Genomic DNA, 12,764 nt, shown 5'->3' on the forward strand with positions numbered 1-12,764 from the left:
GTGTGTGTGCATGTGTGTGTGTGTGCATGTGTGTGTGTGTGCATGTGTGTGTGTGGATGTGTGTGGTGTGTGTGGTGTGCGCGCCTGTTTATGCATGTGTGTGTGTGTGCGTGCATATTGGTGTGAGTATTGGTGAGGCTGTTGAAGTGAAGATAGTGAGTAGCAGCATCTCCTGCATACACTGTCCCTGGGAGGAAGCTTATATTCCTTCCCCCAGGTTAATTTTTTTAAAAAAGAAGGAAGTGGAAAGAGAAAATCAATCAGTGGCTTTGCACAGTCTATATAAAGGAAGCCCTGTGTAAATATGCTAAGTATGAAAAGAAAAGATCTCATGTTTTAGAAGATATTGAGAATAGTAATAATCAATAGGAGGTCACTTGTCTAGGTAGGAAAGAAAGGTCTGTGGAAAAGTAACGAAATAATAAAAAAAGAGAGAGAGGAAAGGGGGACACTGATGAGCTGGAATAAAGGCATTGGACCTCAGGTCGCCTGACAACGAACCAAGGAAAACAGGTTGGAAACAAAAGAACCATTTTACAATCAACATCTCCTTGCATAATTTACTTAAACCATATAAATGATAGAAAAAAAAACTATTAAAATGATTCTTGGTGGATTAGGAGGAAAGAAATGGGACACTGCGTTGTAATTATATCTCTCTGCTCTTGCAACAGATGTTCAATAGGAAGCCCCAAATGTTTGTTGCTAGTTGTTATGCGTGGCTCAGAGCAGAACAGCTTGTCTGAGCTCCCGGCCCAGAATACTGCAGTGTGAAAATAGGCCACAGGCATCAAATTCATTGTGATTACTGTGAGTAGACACTGCTAACAGTACCCTGGGGCTTGTGGATTAGGTAACTTTTCTATTTCTAACCTAGGAATAAATTACTCTGTATGTCATTTTGCATAATCAAAATGCAATACCATACGAATTGTCAACAGGCATATAGCACAAAAGCGTTTGAGGAGATATGAATATGTCAGGAGCATATGTTTTCCATGGATTCATGTGAAATTGCTAAGGTAAAAATGGCTAATGTTTATTAACTGGTTAGTTTTTGAAGTTTTAGAGGCAATATTGACCAGGATCCATGCCAACAAAATCAAAACCTGTTACATACTACTACTCTGTGTTGATAACATTCCCACTATGACATTTATTTTAACTAAATAAAAGTACTATTTTAGAAAGGGAAAAAGATTGATTTGGAAAATAATGTAGGAGGAAGGTGAATTTTAAAATAATCACTCAAAGAGGAGCCCTTAATGGAAGACTATGGAAAAATTAGAATAGGGAAAATCAACAAAATAAAAAAATCCCTTTTATATATCTAAACACATCCCGAAAACATAATGTGTTTAGAACAAATATGTTCAGCGAGATCCTAAATTAATAAAATATGGAAAAGGTTATACAACTCTTATTATCAGCTTAATAAAGAACTAAATTTTGACCTGTTTAAAGGAATGTACTACCAATATGCCATTAAAATTTGTAAAAATAATCTCTTAAAGAGAATTTCTTTAATTGGATAAACTAAGAACTGTAGTATAATTTTCATAGCCAGTGTTACACAAAAAGGATTTACTTTTCATACCACTTCACAGGAAAAAGTCCTGGCACTATTTAGCTTCAAAGGAATAGTCAGTATGTCTACTAGATACAGAAAAAAGATAATTTCCATTGATTTATGAAGTTACTCAGGAGATGAAACTTACTTTGTCAGCAAAACCTCGGTTTGCTATGATGATCACATTTGGAGAAAAATTTTTACCTTTGTTAAGCAGCCCACCATTAATTAAATAGTCATATTTTATCATAAAATTATACGATATTATTAGAATTCTCCTTATCACCAAACTACTGGGGTTTGTTTATCTGTAGCCTCCAAAACTCATCTTGAAATTTATTCCTCCACGTGGCAGAAGTGAGAGGTGGGGGCGTTTGAAAGGTGATTGGGTCCTGAGGGCAGAGTCCTCGGGAAGGGATTGATCCATTCATAGATGTGTGGGTTAATGGATTAGTGGGTTGTCACAGGAATGGGACTGGTGGCTTTATAAGAAGAGGAAGAGAGTTCTGAGCATGTGAGCACGCACGGCCCCCTTGCCATGTGGTGCCCGCTGCTACCTCAGGACTCTGCAGAGGAAGAAGGCTCTCACCAGAGGCAGCCTGACTTGGACTTCTCAGACTCCATAACTGTAGGAAATAAATTCTCTTTCTTTATAAATTACCCAGTTGCACGTATTCTGTTATAAGCAACAGAACACGGACTGAGACAAAGGAAGTTTCCAGAAACATTTAGTTTTAGTTCTTTATAAACACAATTACCAATTTTTAAAATGCATTTTCCTTCACCTTCTCACTTTCTCTCACTTTTTCCATTGTGTGTTTTATTTCCCTGGCACAATGTTTTGTGGGGAGAGATGGCAGTCAAGAACACAGACACTGCCCCTGCCCCTGCCCTCCTGCAGCTCACCGTCCCATGGGAGATTCCAACAGTAATGAAGAATTACAATTACGGTGAGAGCTGTGAAAAGGGAACTCCCCTCCCCGATGCTTGCAAGGCTCTTAAGCCCTTGAAGGTACAGCGTTTCTGCTGACCCCTGTGGCTTTGGTTCCCAAGGTACTGGTTGTCTCCTTTCTTTGTTTCCCCAAATCTTGTCCAGACCCCTGGCCTCACCATTCTTGGTCTTCAGCCCGTTTAGGGACTAGGTGGTGGTGGTCGTGGTGTCTTTTTTCTTTGTGTTTCTCTTCAGCTGCATCTGTTTCTATTACAAAAATATGATGGTTTTAACCAATTTTTTAAACAGAAAATAACCTCTGCTTGAAATAAATTTTCCTTTCTTCTACTGGGTATCTTAAAAAACTACTTCTTGGAAGTCCGCTACATCAATTTCTGTTTTATGAGTAGTTTCTATGTCTTTATATAAAACTTTCTGTTTTCTTTTTCAGGACCCTGAGCCTTACACTTAATTCTATACTGTGGATTTCTCATTGCAATTTGTTTTTATTTTTTTTATTATTATTTTTGAGACGGTGTCTCGCTCTGTCACCCAGACTGGAGTGCAGTGGCGCGATCTTGGCTCACTGCAAGCTCCGTCTCCCGGGTTCCTGTCACTCTCCTGCCTCAGCCTCCTGAGTAGCTGGGACTACAAGAGACCGCCACAACACCAGGCTAATTTTTTGTATTTTTAGTAGAGACGGGGTTTCACCGTGTTAGCCAGGATGGTCTCGATCTCCTGACCTCGTGATCCGCCCGCCTTGGCCTCCCAAAATGCTGGGATTACAGGCATGAGCCACCGCGCCTGGCCTGTCATTGCAATTTCTACACTGGAAATATTGTCACTTAAAAAACATTGATCCCTTCTTATGTGTAAAGTGTTGTAATTTCACTGTATTTAATAGAAAACTGAAGAGAGATATGAGTGGCCTTTCTGTGATCCTAACCTTGTTTTAGAGAAACAATTCTGAAATAAACTAACAAATTATGCTTTGTAATGGAAGTGTTCTTAATACCATGGTGCAGAGAATGGAAATGATTTACATACAGTATATGCCCAGTAGGGTTTACACAGTGCGGTTGGTCACATTGCCACTAGATGGCAGTGATGATGACATGAACCGCACATTTACACAAGCCCTACAACCACCTGAGCTTTTAGTCCTTTTTATTTACTATGATGCTGTTGTCACCATGGCACTGACATCAGAAGCATATTTTTCTTCAGTAAGTTAGCAGCTTCACTGAGCCCTTATTATGTGCTAGGCAATGAGATAAGCCAGAATCCCTATTTTATAGATGAGAAAATGGAAATCCAGGAAAATAAACTGAAAAGTCAAAAGCCAATAAGGCAAAAAATGAATTTAAGTTCAAAACGAAGTCTGTTTGATTCTAAACCAACTCCCTTTTCTACTGAGTACTTGAAATAGGATCGTGTCTGATACCTCTTGGAATTCTCACAAAGCCTTGGAACCACAGAGTAAAAATGAAAATAGTTTTTTGAATGAATTGTAATTCTATCGCTTGACTTTCTTTAGACCCCAAAATTAATATATTTTACAGTTCTCTAGATTTGTTTTTATCTTTGGGACTTACTTTCAGGGTTTGGTGATTATATCTTTTGTAATGATTAATAGAGCCATATAAAATTCGTTAATAGACTCAAATACTTACAAGCGTAAACATTACAAATTAGCATGTGAGGAATTATTATACATTTTTATGTAGAATTTTTGATGGATATAATATACCCAAAATGATCATAGGATGTATCTAATATTTTAATACAAAATTTTTAATTTCTTAGAATTATAAAAACAAGATACAGAATCTAATTTCCTTTGGGATTACATCTTGCCAAATAATCTAATTTTGTTTTAGGCCTCAGTTACCCATTCATTAGATTTTCCCACGCTATTAGTTTCCTAGTGGTATTCAATTTATTAACAAAAAGTGGATTGTTCTTAAATAGAAAATGAACCTTGATAAGATTATATATTTATATAATGAGATAATAAAGGCACCACCATAAATGTGCTTAATGCAATAAAATGTATTCTTTAGAGGTGTGTCCGTGGCATCATATGCTCTTTCAGAAGCGGATCTGTTGTTTATTATATCTTACCCTTTCAGATAACCTTCATGAATTACTAAATCTTTTTTTCAAATTTGTAAATGCTGCAGGCACCTAAGTCACTAAGACTGTATTTCCCAAATGCAGAAAGATAGAGGAAAAGAGAGGGTATCTTGGAAGTTCATGTTTTCCTGTAATAATTTATTATAAACATAGGTCCTTCTCATTACATAGTTTTAACACATTATTTTCATTGGCTTATTTAATTTTAATATAAAATTTATAAACAAATATCAAAAAATGTTAAACACTAGTTCTTTTTGGAGATGAAGTTGTCCTTCCCCACTGTTTTATATGCAACAGGAATCATCCTTACTGGCTGGATAGAAATGTAACTCTTTATATGTCTCTCCAGGATATATGCTGTTTCAGGAACCATAGCAATATGCATACCCTAAATAGTGTATGAAAGCACTTGTCACTCTAATAGCTTAATTTTGCCTATTATCTAAATACATATGGGTTGTACTTGTGTACACTTAGATCTCACCAATTTAGGGGAAAAAAAAATCACCAGTTACAATGAAATAACAGAGACCAGATTTCAACTTCTACCTTGAACAAATGGAAAACTGGGCAAAATGCATTAAACAATAGATTTCAGATATTGGCCAACATTGCTAAGAGATGGCAAATAAACGAGACAAGGCTTAGAAGTGCCGTGTGCTTCCTGGAGAGTTTCTGGTCTGCAGCACAGGAGAGATCCAAAGAGAGTCCAGTGAGCTCACTGACTTGGGGAAACTGACTTCAGAACTTGAGGAGCCACAGTGGCCAGAATTTGCAGGACAAAATGCTGGAGAGGGAAAGCGGTCTGGAGATTTGTAGAGTGCTCCCCTCTGGTCTTTGATTTAGCACTGGATGAGCATGGGTGGGTGGGACCTACTGAGAGTCTGGAAAGAGCCATCAGAAAGGAGCGGCCAAACAATCCCCACAGCTCACACCGTGTGTGTGATACAGCATGTGTGCAGTCACACTGTGCTACAGTGTGTGTAATTGTGCTACAGTATGTGTGCAGTCCCACTGTGTGTGATACAGTGTGTATAGTGTGTGTGTGTGTGAGATACAGGGTGTGCAATGACACTGTGTGGTACAGTGTGCAATTACATAGTGTGTGATACAGTGTGTGTGTAATCACACCGTGTGAGGCAGCGTGTGCAATTACAGTGTGTGATTGTGTGTAACCACACTGTAATGAATGCAGTGTGTACAGTTACACCGTGGGTGATACAGTGTGTGCAATTCACAGTGTGTCTGGAGTTACACAGTGTGTGATACGTTGTGTGGAATTACACTGTGTGTAATAGTGTGATCATACAAAGGCATTCATTCAGGTTCACACGAAATGGAGAGCACAGACCTCCTACCACATGGGCCACTGAATAGAACCTCAGAACGGTGTTGCTTTAATGGGACTACAAAGTAGCCCCATACTATAGGCTGCTGGTTCCAACCAAACAAATCTTAATAGCATACCTAAAAGACAAAAATGATTCTAAGTAACTAAATCGTGGTTCAGAAAAAGAGTTCAGTATTTAAAAGAATATGAAAAATTTAGCAACCACACAGTAAAAACAAAAAACAAAACAAAAAAAAAAACTAGTGCCCAACATCCATTTAGAAATTACCAAGCAATCAAAGAAGCAGGAAAGTATGACCTATAGCCAGGAGAAAAACTAACCCAGTAGAAGCAGACACATAAATAATTCAGGTGATATCACCATCAGAAAACAACGTTAAAACAACTACTACAAACATACTCGTGTTTAAGAAGGTAGAAGAAATGTTAACATGATGATCAAAGAACTGGACTATATAATGAAGCCAGAGATCAAACTTCTAGAGATGAAAAATATCATGTCTCAAGTAAAAAATACTGATATAATTAAAGGCAGGTCACTGTGGAAGCAAAGATTAATTAACTTTTACGCGTAATAATAGAAATTATGCACTGTGAGAAACAGAAAACAGCTGGAAAAGCATGAAGTGTGTGAGTGAACTCAAAGACAACAGCAAACAGCTTAGTAAAACTGGAGTCCAGAAAAGAGGAGGGATACAAGGTGAAAGAAAAAAATGTGAAGAAATCATAAGCCATGTTTTTCCAAGTTTGATGAAAACCCAGAAAACCACAGATCCAAGATGCCCAACAAAGCACAAGAAACACGGAGAAAACTGAACAAACCCTACGACATCCAGGAAAAAAAATACATATACAGGAACATATGTAAAAATAAGAACACACTCTGAGTAAAAAAATACCAAGTCAGCTGGGTGCGGGAGCTCAGGCCTGTCATCCTAGCACTTTGGGAGGCCGAGGCGGGCAGATCACGAGGTCAGGAGATCAAGACCATCCTGGCTAACATGGTGAAACCCTGTCTGTACTAAAAATACAAAACACTGGCCGGGCGTGGTGGCGACACCTGTAGTCCCAGCTACTCGGGAGGCTGAGGCAGGAGAATGGCGTGAACCTGGGAACCGGAGCTTGCAGTGAGCCACGATTGCGCCACTGCACTCCAGCCTGGGCGACAGAGTGAGACTCCATCTCAAAAAAAAAAAAAAAAAAAAAAAACCTTACCTAGTAAAAGTATCTTTCAAAATTGGAAGTGACATTATCAAATTTGTAGACATACAAAAGCTGAGAGAATCAATTCATTACAAGGAGACAAGTACTAGGAGAAATGTTAAGTTATTTGGGTAACAGGAAAATGATACCACATAAAAATTGGACATATCAAAATAAATAAAGTACTAGAGGCCGGGGGTGGTGGCTCATGCCTCCCAGCACATTGAGAGGCCAAGGCACGTAGATCATTTGAGGTCAGGAGTTGAGACCGGCCTGGCCAACATGGTGAAATCCCCTCTCCACTAAAAATACAAAAATTAGCCAGGCATGTTGGTGTGTGACTGTAGTCCCAGCTACTCTGGAGGCCAAGGCAGGAGAATTGCTTGAACCTGGGAGGTGGAGGTTGCAGTGAGCTGAGATCACAACACTGCACTACAGCCTGGGTCACTGAGTGAGACTCTTTCTCAAAAACAAGCAAACAAACAAGCAAAAAAGAGTACTCGAAATGATAAATATGTAGGTAAATACGGCTTTTCCCTTTGTATTTGGAATCTCTTTAAATGATAATTGCTATTAAAAATAATACATTGGGGGTTTGTAATATATATAAAAGTGGAATCTATAACAAAGAAATATAACTAGTAACAAAATGTAATTATTAATATTATTCAAATAATCCCTAGGAAGGTAAAGAAAAAGGGGGAAAAGGACAATGACCCTATAGGGCAAGCAGAAAATATGTAGCAAGATAATAGCTTAAACCCAACCCTAATAATGCATGCATTAATCATTGTAAGTGGTCAAAAGGAGAAAAAAAAAAAAAAAAGGACCACACACTTCACATAATTCGAAGTAACTCATGAGGCAAAGAAGAAATTACAGGACAAAATGCCTAAGCTTCTAGCCCCCCTTAGAGAATTTTGCACAAAGGACAATGACATAAATGATGCTGAATGAAGTACAGGACAAAATCCATATGCGTAATTATTAATCCCATATAGTGAGAGAGCACAAAATCAGAGTGGAAAATATTCAAAATAATCACATAAAGAAAAATGTATATGAAGATGAGAAAAGCCTAGAGGGTTTGGCATGGGAATGACTGGTGGAGCACGGACAGGGATACGGTATTAGTGTTCTCCAGAGGGACAGATCTAATAGTATATGTATTATATAAAATATATATAATATAAACTTTATTATTAATACTTAATAAACTCCCCTTTATATTATATTCTCTCCGTATATATATGTATGTGGCCAGCGGACAGGGAGGTGTTTAGATCAAACTAGCTCTGCCCCACATGCGAGAGTGCCTGTATATATGTAATATATATTTTCCTCCATAACTGTAGGAAATAAATTCTCTTTCTTTATAAATTACCCAGTTGCAGGTATTCTGTTATAAGCTTTTACAAGCAACAGAACATGGACTGAGACAAAAGAAGTTTCCAGAAACATTTAGTTTTAGTTCTTTATAAACACAGTTACCTAATTTTTAAAATGCATTTTCCTTCACCTTCTCACCTCTCACTTTTTTTGCTATGTGTTTTATTTTCCTGGCACAATTTTTGAGGGGGAGAGATGGCAGTCAACAACACAGACACTGCTCCCGCCCTCCTGCAGCTCGCGGTCCTATGGGGAGTCAGACAGTGACGAAGAATTACAATTACGGTGAGGGCCTCCTCCCTGATGCTTGCAAGGCTCTTAAGCCATTACAAATTAGCATGTTGTTAGTAGAGACGGGGTTTCACCGTGTTAGTCAGGATGGTCTCGATCTCCTGACCTCGTGATCCACCCGCCTCGGCCTGTCAAAGTGCTGGGATTACAGGCGTGAGCCACCGTGCCCGGCCGCAAACTTGCAAACTTCTTCAAAGGGTTACCTTTAGGTTATTGGAGCTGCTTCCTCTGTTGCACCAAGAGCCGGAAGTGTCTGGCAGTCCCGTTTCCCTCCAGGTAGCCCATTTCCAATGGCTGACTGCTGAAAGAGGATGAAAGCCCAGCTTCTTTGCCTCCACATGCACCAAACTCCACAGTGAAATGTATGTTCTGAGGCTTCTCGTGGGATCAGGCTGAACCTTGAACTTTACCTTGTTTGGCTTATGTCCCCTCCTTTTCCTGCTTCTTCTACTTCCTACTACTTGGCGTAACGTGTTAATAAATTACTTGCATAGAAATCCTTATTTTAGAATCTGCTTCTGGGGAATCTGAGCTGAGACTATAAAAATGTTTTGCTAACACATGTCGGTAATGTAGAGTATCTATTTAGAAGAAAATCAAATTATATCCCCATTTTTCCCCATACAGAAGAATTTCTAATAAAGAACTGAATACCATATTTTAAAAATCAAATATAAGTACATAATTTCATATAATCTTAGGATAATAGTCTTTTCTAGGCATCAAATCAATGTCCAAGAGAAAAAACAGGAAATAGAACCACAAACTAATATAAAATTTTCTAACAAGCAAAAGATGCTTTATGTTAAAAAAGATGAAAGACAGATTTAAAAAATATATGCAAGACATTAAAACGGGTTACATAAATTATATACCAAAAAACCCTAAAAATAAAAAATAAACCAAATAACCCAAATGAGAAAAGATTTGTACATTTAATTCACAAATGGAATGTAATATACCACATTAATGAAAAAATGCAAATTAAAACTAAATATTCTGTGAATAGAATATTAGAAAAAATTATGATTGGCAAGAGGATGTAAAAATACATACTTATATCCACTTCTGCATAGAGAGAATTATATTGGTCAGTATCCATCAATATTTGAAATGTGCAAACCTATACCTCAGGAATGCCTCTTGTAAGAATTTATCTTACAGAAATATTTGCAAGATTGAAAAGATATATAAATACACAGAAAAAATTGCAAAACCAATTGGATATTAATTAAATGCAATATTGAGTAAGTGATAGGATGTAATTTAAAGTTTCATTAATTAAGGAAATGCTGAAAAATATACAGTGATATACTTTACAGAGATCAAAGGAATGATAGGATTTACATAGGCTGAGTTTGAAAGGTCTTTGATTCCCGAGCAAAAAGCAGGCACGTTACAGAACAATGTGTAGTGTATGGGTCCATTTGTATAGCAACACCATCAATGACAACACTTGTGTGTGCGAATATGTGTGTGCACTTGCTTATGTATGTACTATAAGTTACCAGCTTGTGTCTTGGGTTGAGGTATGTCTTCTCCTCCTCAATCACTGATCTGTGCTCCATAATTTGTATTAACACCACCACACACATTTGTGATATTCAATGTCCCTTGCCTTGCAATTGTAGGAGCTATGAATATGGGTTTTGTAGTCAGCTTTATTAGAATGACAGCTCCACCACCTGAAAGCCATTGATCTTGGGCAAGTTCTTCAACTCCCTAAGCTTCAATTACCTCATTAGCTAAAAGTAGATTAAGAAGAATATCTCTACTTCTTTAGTGAGGCAAAATAAGAAATAAGATAAGGTCTGCAAATTGTCCTCCGAAAGCAACAGATGTTTATCATCTCCACAAGAATTCATTATTCCAGATTCTGTGGGGGAAAGAGGGGGATTTTGAATGAAGTCAGTATACCCAAACATTTCTGAGGGAAAATAAAAGTTGAAGCCTTCCATTTCTAAAATATCTATTCAAGGTATAATGCAAAATTTTAGAGTAGTTTAATTCAAAACTCTGAAAAAATGACAGTCACAATTGACCCGTTATTGGTCTCTTTTAGTTTCACCAACTCTGTTTAGCAAAACTCTTTAATCCTGTCATAGGAATACAAATAAGAGTTTCTTCTCAAGAACCAAGAAATTCCAATGCAATACTATATGAAAGAAAATAAGTAAATGTTGAAATAAGGGTTTGTAAGTTAGAGTAATAAACTAAAAGCACACAGCAAACATGATAAATAGAAAAAATAACTAAATATCCAGGAAGACAATGGTGTTGAATTACATAAATTGTGTAAAACCTTCACTTAACAATTATTTAGCATTTAAGGTTAATTATTGAAATTACATTGTTACTTTTACAAAATTTTGTCTTCCTTTTACAAAGTTATGACATTTAAATTGTTTTATCAACTACGTAATCTGGTTACGTAGCTGAGAAAGCAAAATGAAGATAAAAAAGCATGACTGTGGTTTTAGGAAGACCTGATACTAGCTGTGTGATTTTGGCCAAGTGCTTAACTCCTTTCCATCCCCTTTCTTCTTCTCCAAGAGGTTTATCAATACCTCAACTTCGAGGGTTTTAATGAAGAGTAGATAAAATAAATGAGGAGTAGGTACACAAAACGTGGTAGATGATGCTCTTGAGAATCTTGGCATTTGTATTTTGAGACCCACTTTTTCCCTCAAAGAGCTGATAATGTTAGAGTAAAAAGAAATGTAAGCATGTAATAATAAACTTCCAGAATTCAGGCTTGTGCAAACTCTCAAGGTCACCTAAGGAAATTGGTATTGTTTTGAGATGCTTGGGCCATACTCCTCCCAATTTTTTTTTAAGTATCTCGAAGATAAAACCCAGAAACTTCTTGCTTCAAGAGAATCTCAGCAACGCTAGGAATCTACTTCTATTCTGCTACTATCGCTGGTCTGGTTCTAATTTTCCACAAAGCAATTCTCCCCATTTCATAGCTTGTTTCCTGAATAAACATTCTCTCAATTCTCCCTCCTGTATGTTTTTTCCTCATCTACCATTACAGCAGACAATTGCCTCACACTTTTCTTTATTCAAGTCTCTCCAGAGGGTAGTCCATATATATTTGTAAACAAATTTTGTCGCGTGTCTTGTTGTGGCTGAAATATTTCTTTTCCTTCTCTAATGCAGCCCCAATAGGCTTGGTACTTGTCTATGAGATCATACCACGTCAGTGCTTCCTGTGGTGATTCTTGAAGGCTATTGCTATCATAGTCACTGCCAGCTAGCACCGCTGCTATTTCTGATTCCACGGTTTTATCATCCTCTCTTCATGCAGCACTTTCTTGAAACCAAATGCATGTATTTATTTCTCCTAAAGTTCATCTCTTTACATTTGATCAATTTTTCTAACTTAAAAACAATTCCATCATCCAGGCACTCATGATCTTTTCAGCTGCAGCGTCTGAATAAAACATGTAAAGTATCTGCTATATGTTCACTCATGTCACTGGCTAACATGTTGCCTGGTTTTCCCTCTGGTTCTCTGTGTTTTATACCTTCCCAGGCAGGTTAAGACCCATTGTATATTCATGTTATAATTCAAATATAGGCTTAACATTTTCTAACCAAATCATAACTCTTCCAGAATGAAGAGTGTGTGGGAGTGATAGGTAGATAGATAGGTTGGTGTCCTTGACACAAATTGAAAATGCTCAATAAATATTAGCTAAATGAATGGAAGAACTGGCTGGTTGGACCAGATGACCTTGGACCATGTAGGAAATGGTCAAACCAACAACTGTAATGTGATGTTTTTTCTAGTTAGGATCATCATTAGCTACAAAATGCTCCAATTAACTAGTAAATGCAAATTTAAAATTTAGATGCCAAAAAAGGAGATGCTACCATTTAAACGT

The 12,764-nt window shown here is 37.4% G+C and overlaps 1 long non-coding RNA gene across 2 annotated transcripts in view; it reads left to right on the forward strand.

Moving 5' to 3' along the window:
- Nucleotides 1–3,055, forward strand: part of LOC111525010 — a 7,293-nt gene extending 4,238 nt beyond the window's left edge. Inside the window, exon 4 of one of the 2 annotated variants that reach the window (XR_003309409.1) lies at nucleotides 2,953–3,055. This is a non-coding gene — a long non-coding RNA (uncharacterized LOC111525010). Of the gene's footprint in view, nucleotides 1–674; nucleotides 799–2,952 lie in introns of those variants that run through there. The other variant, XR_003309410.1, reaches the window with a different exon arrangement.
- Nucleotides 3,056–12,764: the final 9,709 nt, after the last annotated feature.

Source organism: Piliocolobus tephrosceles, chromosome X, assembly GCF_002776525.5.
Source record: "Piliocolobus tephrosceles isolate RC106 chromosome X, ASM277652v3, whole genome shotgun sequence".
NCBI classification, from domain to species: domain Eukaryota; kingdom Metazoa; phylum Chordata; class Mammalia; order Primates; family Cercopithecidae; genus Piliocolobus; species Piliocolobus tephrosceles.